Here is a 10,096-nt window from a genome sequence, read left to right as displayed (position 1 = left end):
CTGAAAATAGCAAATCTACAAGCTCACAACGCGTCGACGCGTTGTGAGCTTGTAGATTTGCTATTTAAATGGAAACTAGTTTTCATTTAGTTTCCATTTAGTTTGTCAGTGAAATAAGGTAGTCTATAAAAAAACTGATCTACATTGACATGTTGTGAGCTCGTAGATTTGCTAGATTGGCTATTTGAACTATTCAAAAATGCTTTTAAAAATAAAGACAATAAAGGCGTTGTGAGCTTGTAGATCTGCCATTTTCAGCATGTTGAAAATAGCATATCTACAAGCTCACAACGCGTCGCAGCTGCAAGTGTGATGTAGTCTATGAAGAAATGTAAACCTACCCCTGCCAACAGCGGCATCTGGTGGTGACGGGGCTGCTTCACACACCTCGAGATCTGAAAAAACAAAAAAACAAACAAACATACATTTAGATAAATCTGGGATATGCAGCTATGCACACCATTTTACACGACCAGCTTGAATAACATAATTCAGACAGTCAGACAGTTGCCATATAGCCCAAACATTTAGACTCTCGTAGAGGTTTTTTTCGATTCTGACGAATCTCTCTACGAGAGTCTAAAAGACTAGTCCCTCAATAAAAAAGTCTCGTGTTTACGTTTGTGCCTCAAAATCACTCTTACCTTGTACAAATGCAAAATCTAAAATCGAAATAGGTTTGCCCCACATGTCCGGCGGGTGTCCGGAAAACAATTACACCCGTAGGGACCGTAGTTTTCAATAAAAAAAATATTTTAATCCACTCCGTCCATACTCCTCTATTGTAAATGCGCAACAGAACATTGGCCGCGCCCCTAGTGGCCAGGGTTCTGTTGCGCATTTACAACCTACCCTGGTAGTACTCAACGATGCACGCCGTTTACGCGTGTGGAATCTGGAATCCATAATTCTAAGTAATGTGTGCTACTGTGCTCATCTTGACTTGCATGTTGGCATTTGGAGGTGTCTGTGACTGTCTTTTCCACACCCGGTCCCATGTGGTGAGGGCCTGGCCATTTGCTATGTGCCTTCCTGTGGCTATTTGTATGACAAAGGAGTTTGTTGACATGAAGGAACAGACTGTTTGATCAAAGGACTTCACTAAAGTATATGCATCTTTCTGTCGTCACCCTACCCTCATGTAAAATGCTTAAAAGGTTAACCCAAAGACGACTACTTTGTCAGTTGGGCGTCAGCCCATGCGTGATCGTCAGGCCATTCTGGCTGGCGTGAGCATTTAACCTGTTTGCTGTGCTGTGTTGCTAAATAAACATCAGGACAAACATCTAATCTGCTCTGTCGTGCTGTCTCACATTTTCTCCGGTGATCTCCCAGCTTCCAGTTTTAACAGTCTTTTTGTATGGTGAATGGTATATAATTTACCACACGGTGGACCTTTTCCTCGACCCGATGGACCTTTACGAGCGGATGTCGGCGGACCCCCACCACTCGTCCCAGGCTGCTCTGGCTCTTCCTCCTTCACTCCTCCTCCACGACCACTCGGTGGAACCTTTCCTCGCCCCGATGCGCATTTACGAACCGACGCCGGACCCCCACTCGTTCCAGGCTGCTGATCTTTCTCTCCTCTTCCTCCTCCACCACCGCGGCCCTGTGGACCTTTACGAGCCGATGCCGTTCCAGGCTTCTGAACTTTCTCTTCTCCTCTTCCTCCTCCACCACCGCACACACGTTTACGAGACGACATTTCGCACTGAAATTGGACAACAAACTCGAACAAAACTCACTGCAACTCTCTCTCGCTCTCTGAAACACGTCCTCTCTGGTTCTCTTCACTATAGAGCGTCGCAGTCCCGCCTCCTACCATGGACCAGGAAATGATTCCCAATGCATTTTTCCCATAGACATTTCTTAAAGTATTTATTTAAAGACGGTTACGCCGCAGACAAAGCCAACTCGAGTCGTGACAACTCATGACAACACAAACAATATTTTGGACCAAACAAATAATTACAAAGAAGAAAAACAACAAAAAGTGTTGTAACCTGCCATTTTTTTCCCCAAAAATTGTGTTTGTTGTCATGATTTGTCACGACTCGAGTTGTCTTTGTCCGCGGCGTAAACGTCTTTAAATAAATACTTTCTGAAATGTCTATGAGGAAAATGAACGGAGAATCATTTCCTGGTCCAGGGTAGGAGGCGGGACTGCGACGCTCTATAGACTACTCCCACAAAAAGGTGAGAAAATAACACACCTTATATATGCTAGTGTGTTGTGATTGGTTTTCTTTGATGTCTGGGCGTTGTGTATGTGATCGGGGCGCTTGTTTTGTGTTGCAGGGCGACTCGACCCCCGGAGTTATAAACACAAGTTATTGTTTTTTTTCTCTTTTGATGTGATGATGTCTTGTGTATAAACATATAGCTTTGATCAGCGTTTTTCCTATCGTTCGTTGGCTTGGGACCTGGGGTCAGAGTGACACAAATACAATAAATGGAGAGCTAAAGTTTTTTTTTTTTTTTTTGATCGTGGGCCATTGATGTGGAATGGGTTACCGGAACAGCCCCCCCCCCTCCTCTCTGGAGCTGTTGTTGTGATGGCCGGAGCTGTTGTGCTGGCATTGTGTGGTCCTTTGATCATTGTTTGTTGGCTTGGGACATTGAGGTTATTGAAAGGAGGTGTCGAAGTGTTGAATGACTGTGATATGCTAGCCACGGTTCACACGACGGCTGCCGCTCATGTTTCAGGGCTACTGAAGCATGTTGTGATTTACACTCACTTTTGGAGGCATTTGAATGCTCTTTATTTTTGGTTAAACCTTGTTGTGAACCAACCATTGATCACAGCAACACGACACTTTGTGACAAGTTGGGTAAGACCCCCACCTAGTTGGGTTAAGTTGGGTAAGACCCCCACCTAGTTGGGTTAAGTTGGGTAAGACCCCCACCTAGTTGGGTTAAGTTGGGTAAGACCCCCACCTAGTTGGGTTAAGTTGGGTAAGACCCCCACCTAGTTGGGTTAAGTTGGGTAAGACCCCCACCTAGCAAATGCACCAAAAAAACCCATTACGTCAATTACGTCAACGGCCATGATGGATTACGTGATTCATTACGTCAATTACGTCACTGGCCATAAAGGGGGACACAGGTTTTCAAACTCAACGTTTGTTTTAATTTCAAAAGTAAAAATAAATAACAGAAGTTTCAACAACTGAAGTGGTAGGGCCCTTGAGGTCAACATAACATAACTTAAATGAAAATAACTTACATGAAAATAATGTTGAACCAAACAGGAAATTAACTCAACCAACAGACCTGTCCAAATGACACATGAGGGAGACTTATATAGTGGTGGACCAAACCAATAAATACACAAAGGGGTGGACAGCAATTAGAGCCAACTGGAATCCCTAAACAATTCCCAATTCCCCCCTTCTCAATCAAGTATGTTGGTATGGTCCTCTGCATCACAGCTGACTCCACCCCCTGCCCCATATGTTGCCATTTCAGGAACTAAATAAAGAACAGAACATTAGTACAACAGTGCATATTGTCACCAAGCCATTTCCAAATACTGATTGTGTTTTATGCATTATAATATAATCTAATCATTGCAAATGTCCATACTAGAGGTTAGAGTAGAATGCACATGTGAGTGTGGGTTAGAGGAGTCTCATCTCACTGTGGGGCTGGGATCACAGCCCTCACAGCATGTGCGTTCGTATGCGTGTGTGTGAGAGGTGGTCAACTTGACCTTGAATCATTAACAAAGTATAATTTTCACCTGGGCTAAGCAAAGAAAAGTTACTATATTTACCCAGGGTAACTGGACTAAGCATCAGATGCTTGTTTACAGCCAGGCCCTGCTCATAGAACATTTCATGGTAGTGGTTCAATGCCTTGCTCAAGGGCACTTCAGCGGTGGTAATTTTAACGTGCCGGTCCGGGGATACAAACTGGCGACCTTCCGGTATCAAAACCGTTCGGCCACCGCTGCCACTGTGGCTACTCTATGGAATCTATCTATGAATCTATCTATCTATGAATCTATCTATCTATGAATCTATCTATGCATCTATCTATCTATGAATCTATCTATGAATCTATCTATGAATCTATCTATGAATCTATCTATCTATGAATCTATCTATGAATCTATCTATCTATGAATCTATCTATGAATCTATCCATCTATGAATCTATCCATCTATGAATCTATCTATGAATCTATCTATCTATGAATCTATCTATGAATCTATCTATGAATCAATCTATGAATCTATCTATCTATGAATCTATCTATGAATCAATCTATGAATCTATCTATCTATGAATCTATCTATGAATCTATCGATCTATGAATCTATCTATCTATGAAATCTATGAATCTATCTATTAATCTATAGATATCTATGAATCTATAGATCTATCTCACATCTCTGTGTGAGATAGATCGATCCAGAGCCTTAGATATAGACAGTTACGCAAACTGCGTTCACTTCATGGGGCGTCAGTCCAATGGCGGCTCTCCTACATAAGGAAAAAAATAGAGTCCGCAACACTGGAATGAAAAACTCAGCACCACTGGTTTATTGATTCAACGTTTGGATCACTGGGATCTTCTTCAGGAATAGTGTGACACACACTATTCCTGAAGAAGATCCCAGTGATCAAAGTTTTTCATACCAGTGTTGCGGAGTCTATTTTTTCCTCTTGTACTGTCTTTTGTCCAGCACCTGGGCTAGAGTGGAGGTGCATGCTCTATTACCTTTGTTAGTAGGCTCTCCTACATAGACTTCTATTGAGAATGGGGACAACAAATAGGTTAACAAGTCCTGCACCGGAAGTAGGCAGAAATGCATTGGACCAGTCCCAGGCAACAGCCTTTATTTTAGATTGTTTTGTAGTAATAGTACAACATAAACATTACAGACTTTAGTTGTTACTGTACAATACTTTAAAACAGTTGTCACACATGCTTAAGATAGCTCTTATTTGCGCCGCCCTCGTTGAAAACAATGTATTTCCAACTCCAGGTTGTCTCAGTTCAGGCTGCATGAACAGCGCTCGGTTTCTGCCCCCTCAATATCGTAACTCTTCTATTAGATGGGGCTTTCTACGTCTATGGGTTGTCCCCTGTATGAGTCCTCATGTGTCTATGGGTTGTCCCCTGTATGAGTCCTCATGTGTCTATGGGTTGTCCCCTGTATGAGTCCGCATGTGATTTTTCAAAACTCGAACGTCGCTATAGCTTTTGCTACAAACTGAACAAGCAAAGGGTTTTTCCCCAGTGTGAGTCCTCATGTGCATTTTCAAAGTATTATTATGACTAAAGCTTTTGCTACAAACTGAACAAGCAAAGGGTTTGTCTCCTGTATGAGTTCTCATGTGACTTTTCAGATTACCATTTTCAATAAAGCTTTTGCCACAAACTGAACAAACAAATGGCCTTTCCCCTGTATGAGTCCTCATGTGATTTTTCAGATTGACAGTTTGGCTATAGCTTTTGCCACAAAGTGAACAAAGAAATGGCTTTTCCCCTGTATGTGTCCTCATGTGTTTTTTCAGTTGCTCAGATTGGCGAAATCTTTTGCTACAAATTGAACAAAGAAATGGCTTTTCCCCTGTGTGAGTCATCATGTGTATTCTCAGTTGTTCAGCTTGGCGAAAGCTTTTGCTACAAACTGAACAAATAAATGGCTTTTCCCCTGTATGAATCAGCATGTGTTTTTTCACATCTCCAGATTGAGTAAAGCTTTTGCTACAAATTGAGCAAAGAAATGGCTTTTCGCCTGTATGAGTCCTCATGTGTGTTTTCAGTTGTTGAGAGTACCTGTAGCTTTTGTTGCAAACTGAACAAGCGAATGGCTTTTCCCCTGTATGACTTCTCATGTGTCTTTTGAGCAGTGTATTGGTGCCATAGCTTTTGGTACAAACTGAACACGCAAATGGCTTTCCCTCCGTATGAGTCCTCAGGTGTGCTTTCAGCAGTTGAGTGTGGCTATAGGTTTTGCTACAGACTGAACAAGCAAATGGCTTTTCCACTGTATGAGTCATCATGTGTCTTTTGAGCTGTCGAGTGTCACCAAAACCTTTGCTACAAACTGAACAAGCAAATGGCTTTTCGCCTGTATGAGTCGTCATGTGTTTTTTCAGATCTCCAGATTGGTAAAAGCGTTTGCTACAAACTGAACAAGCAAAGCGTTTTTCCCCTGTATGAATCCTCATGTGTCTTCTAAGCTGTTGAGTGTGACTATAGCTTTTGCTACAAACTGAACAAGCAAAGGGTTTCTCCACTGTATGAGTCCTAATGTGAATTTTCAAACTTTGATGGTATTTAAAGCTTTTACTACAAACTGAACAAGCAAAGGGTTTGTCCCCTGTATGAGTCCTCATGTGACTTATCAAAATTTGATTACGACTAAAACTTTTGCTACAAACTGAACAAGCAAATGGCCTTTCCCCTGTATGAGTCCTCATGTGTCTTTGCAGGTGCTGAGGGCGAGTAAAGATTTTGCTACAAACTGAACAGGCAAATGGCTTTTCCCCTGTATGAGTCCTCATGTGTAGTTTCAGGTGACAAGTTTGGCTAAATCCTTTGCTACAAACTGAACAAGCAAATGGCTTTTCCCCTGTATGAGTCCTCATGTGTGGGTTCAGGTGATAAGATCGCCTAAATCTTTTGCTACAAACTGAACAAGCAAATGGCTTTTCCCCTGTATGAGTCCTCATGTGTTGTTTCAGGTGAAAAGATTGACTAAAGCTTTTGCTACAAACGGAACACACAACTGGCTTTTCATGAGTCCTCATGTGTCCTTTCAGTTGACCAATTTCATTAAAGCTTTTTCCACAAACTGAGCAAGGAAAGGGTGTGTCCCCTGTATGAGTCCTCATGTGTGTTTTCAGCTGGTGAGTGTGGCTAAAGCTGTTGCTACAAACTAAACAAGCAAATGGCTTTTCCCCTGTGTGAGTCCTCATGTGTCTTTTCAGCTGTATAGTGTAAGTAAAGATTTTGCTACAAACTGAACAAGCAAATGGCTTTTCCCCTGTATGAGTCCTCATGTGTTCTTTCAGGTGATAAGATCGGCTAAATATTTTGCTACAAACTGAACAAGCAACCGGATTTTCATGAGTCCTCATGTGTTCTTTCAGAGACGACCCTGCAGCCTCCTCTGGTCTTTGAATTAGCTCCTCCTGCTGTTCCTCTTTAATCTGTGGAGGTTGTGGTTCCTCCTGGACCAGACTGGGACTCCTCTCCTCCTCTTCACACCCAGGAAGGAGTGTGAGATCTATAAGGAGGACAGAGGAGGAAACATCATCAGAGAACAAATCAATGTATGTTTTTAGAGTGCCAGCTTTCGCAGGCAGAAAAATGGGGGAAGTCCCGCCGCGGATTTGCGGGTCCTGCTTGGGGGGGGGGGGATGAAGAGAAAATACCACACCAAAAATGTAGTACATTGCACTAATTATACTGTAGGCTACTTGGTCAGACTTAGATATCATATAGTCTTTCAATAAATAGTAAGTAAATGTCAAAGCACAGTATGTCTATCCAGTGAATTTATGAATGAACATACATCAATGATCATGTTGTTGTTATTGACAAATTATGATATCATTCACGGCAGCATTTTTCCCTGTTCAGCTCTTATTTTGAAGAGCCAAAAATCTAGACCGGATGTTGTGAACTTATGTTGGGCAAAAACCCATTCAATTGTGGCAACCAGTAGTGAACGGCTCTCTATCTGCCAATTACTGATGGTCTGCAGCCTTATTCAATTCACGCACACGCGCACACGCAAGCACGCACGCACGCACGCATGCACGCACGCACGCACGCACGCACGCACGCACCCCAAAGCTGACGGGGCAAACCCCAAAGCTGACGTAATAGTTGATGACTGAAGATTTGAGGAGCTCCATTTAAAAGATGATTACCCGCAGTGTGAGTTGCTTAGACGTCACGGTACAGTTCCTCATTAATCGCTTTAAAGTATTTACAGTCATATCTCCGGTTATTGTTGGGGTGTCTAAATGGAGTCCATTCTCCATTCCGAAGAGCAGTGTGACAGAAAGACAGAGACTGGAATCCAGCAGATGATCCAGGAGAGACGAGTGAAGATCCAGGAGGTCAAACGCTCAGTAGAGCTCAGCAGGAAAGATGCAGACAGTGTGCAGGTCTTCACCGCTCTGATCAGCTGTATTCAGAGAAGCCAGGCTGAACTCATCGATGCGATTGAAGAGCAGCAGAAAACAGAGAAACAGGCTGAAGGCTTCGTCAAAGATCTGCAACAGGAAATCTCTCAGTTGGAGAAGAGAAGCTCTGAGCTTCCAGACCACCGCCACCTCCTCCAGAACTTGACATCCATCAACACCCCTCCACCCACCAAGGACTGGACAAAGGTCAATGTCTGGCTTCATATGGTGGGACTGTGAGGACAGCTGTGGCTAATGCGCCCCAATGCATTTCCAATGGAAGTCACATGGTTTGACAAAACATTTGTGTTTGATGCGGGGGATGGGGAGGGGGGCACAACACAGCCATCAAACAAAAATGTTTTGTCAAACCATGTCAAGACACACGCAAGACACACGCAAGACACACTTGTGTCCAGTGTCTTCTGTGTGTCATGGCCGCCTCAATGCATTTCCAATGGGAGTCACATGGTGTCATGACACACATTGTTGCTGTCTTCTGCCCCCCCCCCCCCCCCCCCCAACAAGGTTGTGTCTTCAAACCATGTGACTCCCATTGGAAATGCATTCAGACGGCCATGACACTCGCAACATCCAAGACACAATGTGTCAGGAGTGAGGCCTAAAGGTTCCAGAGAAATGCCATCTCGTAAACCCAAGGTAGAGCGAGCCTTCTCCGTTCGTGCCCCTAAAATTTGGAACACCCTTCCCAAAACGATCAGATTTTTTTTTATATCAATAAATAAGACCTGAAGACGTCTATACACGTCCAAGGCTCATAGAATGGCTCATAACTCTAAATCTACGACGCTCTCCATGGTTTTGACCAAAAGGGCTTCATTACTGACTTCAGGAAGCATCTCGTTTGGAATATAAACGCTTCTAGAGAGACTTTAGACGTGACAGTGGAATATAAACGCTTCTAGAGACTTTAGATGGAATATAAATGCTTCTAGAGACTTTAGATGGAATATAAACGCTTCTAGAGACTTTAGATGGAATATAAACGCTTCTAGAGAGACTTTAGATGGAATATAAACGCTTCTAGAGACTTTAGATGGAATATAAACGCTTCTAGAGACTTTAGATGGAATATAAACGCTTCTAGAGACTTTAGATGGAATATAAACGCTTCTAGAGACTTTAGATGGAATATAAACGCTTCTAGAGAGACTGTAGATGGAATATAAACGCTTCTAGAGAGACTTTAGATGGAATATAAACGCTTCTAGAGAGACTTTAGATGGAAAATAAACGCTTCTAGAGAGACTTTAGATGGAATATAAACGCTTCTAGAGAGACTTTAGATGGAATATAAACGCTTCTAGAGAGACTAGTGTAGATGGAATATAAACGCTTCTAGAGAGACTTTAGATGGAATATAAACGCTTCTAGAGAGACTTTATATGGAATATAAACGCTTCTAGAGACTTTAGATGGAATATAAACGCTTCTAGAGAGACTTTAGATGGAATATAAACGCTTCTAGAGACTGTAGATGGAATATAAACGCTTCTAGAGACTGTAGATGGAATATAAACGCTTCTAGAGACTGTAGATGGAATATAAACGCTTCTAGAGAGACTTTAGATGGAATATAAACGCTTCTAGAGACTTTAGATGGAATATAAACGCTTCTAGAGAGACTTTAGATGGAATATAAACGCTTCTAGAGAGACTTTAGATGGAATATAAATGCTTCTAGAGAGACTGTAGATGGAATATAAACGCTTCTAGAGACTGTAGATGGAATATAAACGCTTCTAGAGAGACTGTAGATGGAATATAAACGCTTCTAGAGAGACTTTAGATGGAATATAAACGCTTCTAGAGAGACTTTAGATGGAATATAAACGCTTCTAGAGAGACTGTAGATGGAATATAAACGCTTCTAGAGAGACAGTAGATGGAATATAAACGCTTCTAGAGAGACTTTAGATGG

The sequence above is a fragment of the Electrona antarctica genome (assembly GCF_951216825.1).
Source record: "Electrona antarctica genome assembly, contig: scaffold_112, whole genome shotgun sequence".
In the NCBI taxonomy this organism is placed as follows: domain Eukaryota; kingdom Metazoa; phylum Chordata; class Actinopteri; order Myctophiformes; family Myctophidae; genus Electrona; species Electrona antarctica.
Note: the sequence above shows the minus strand (reverse complement) of the source record.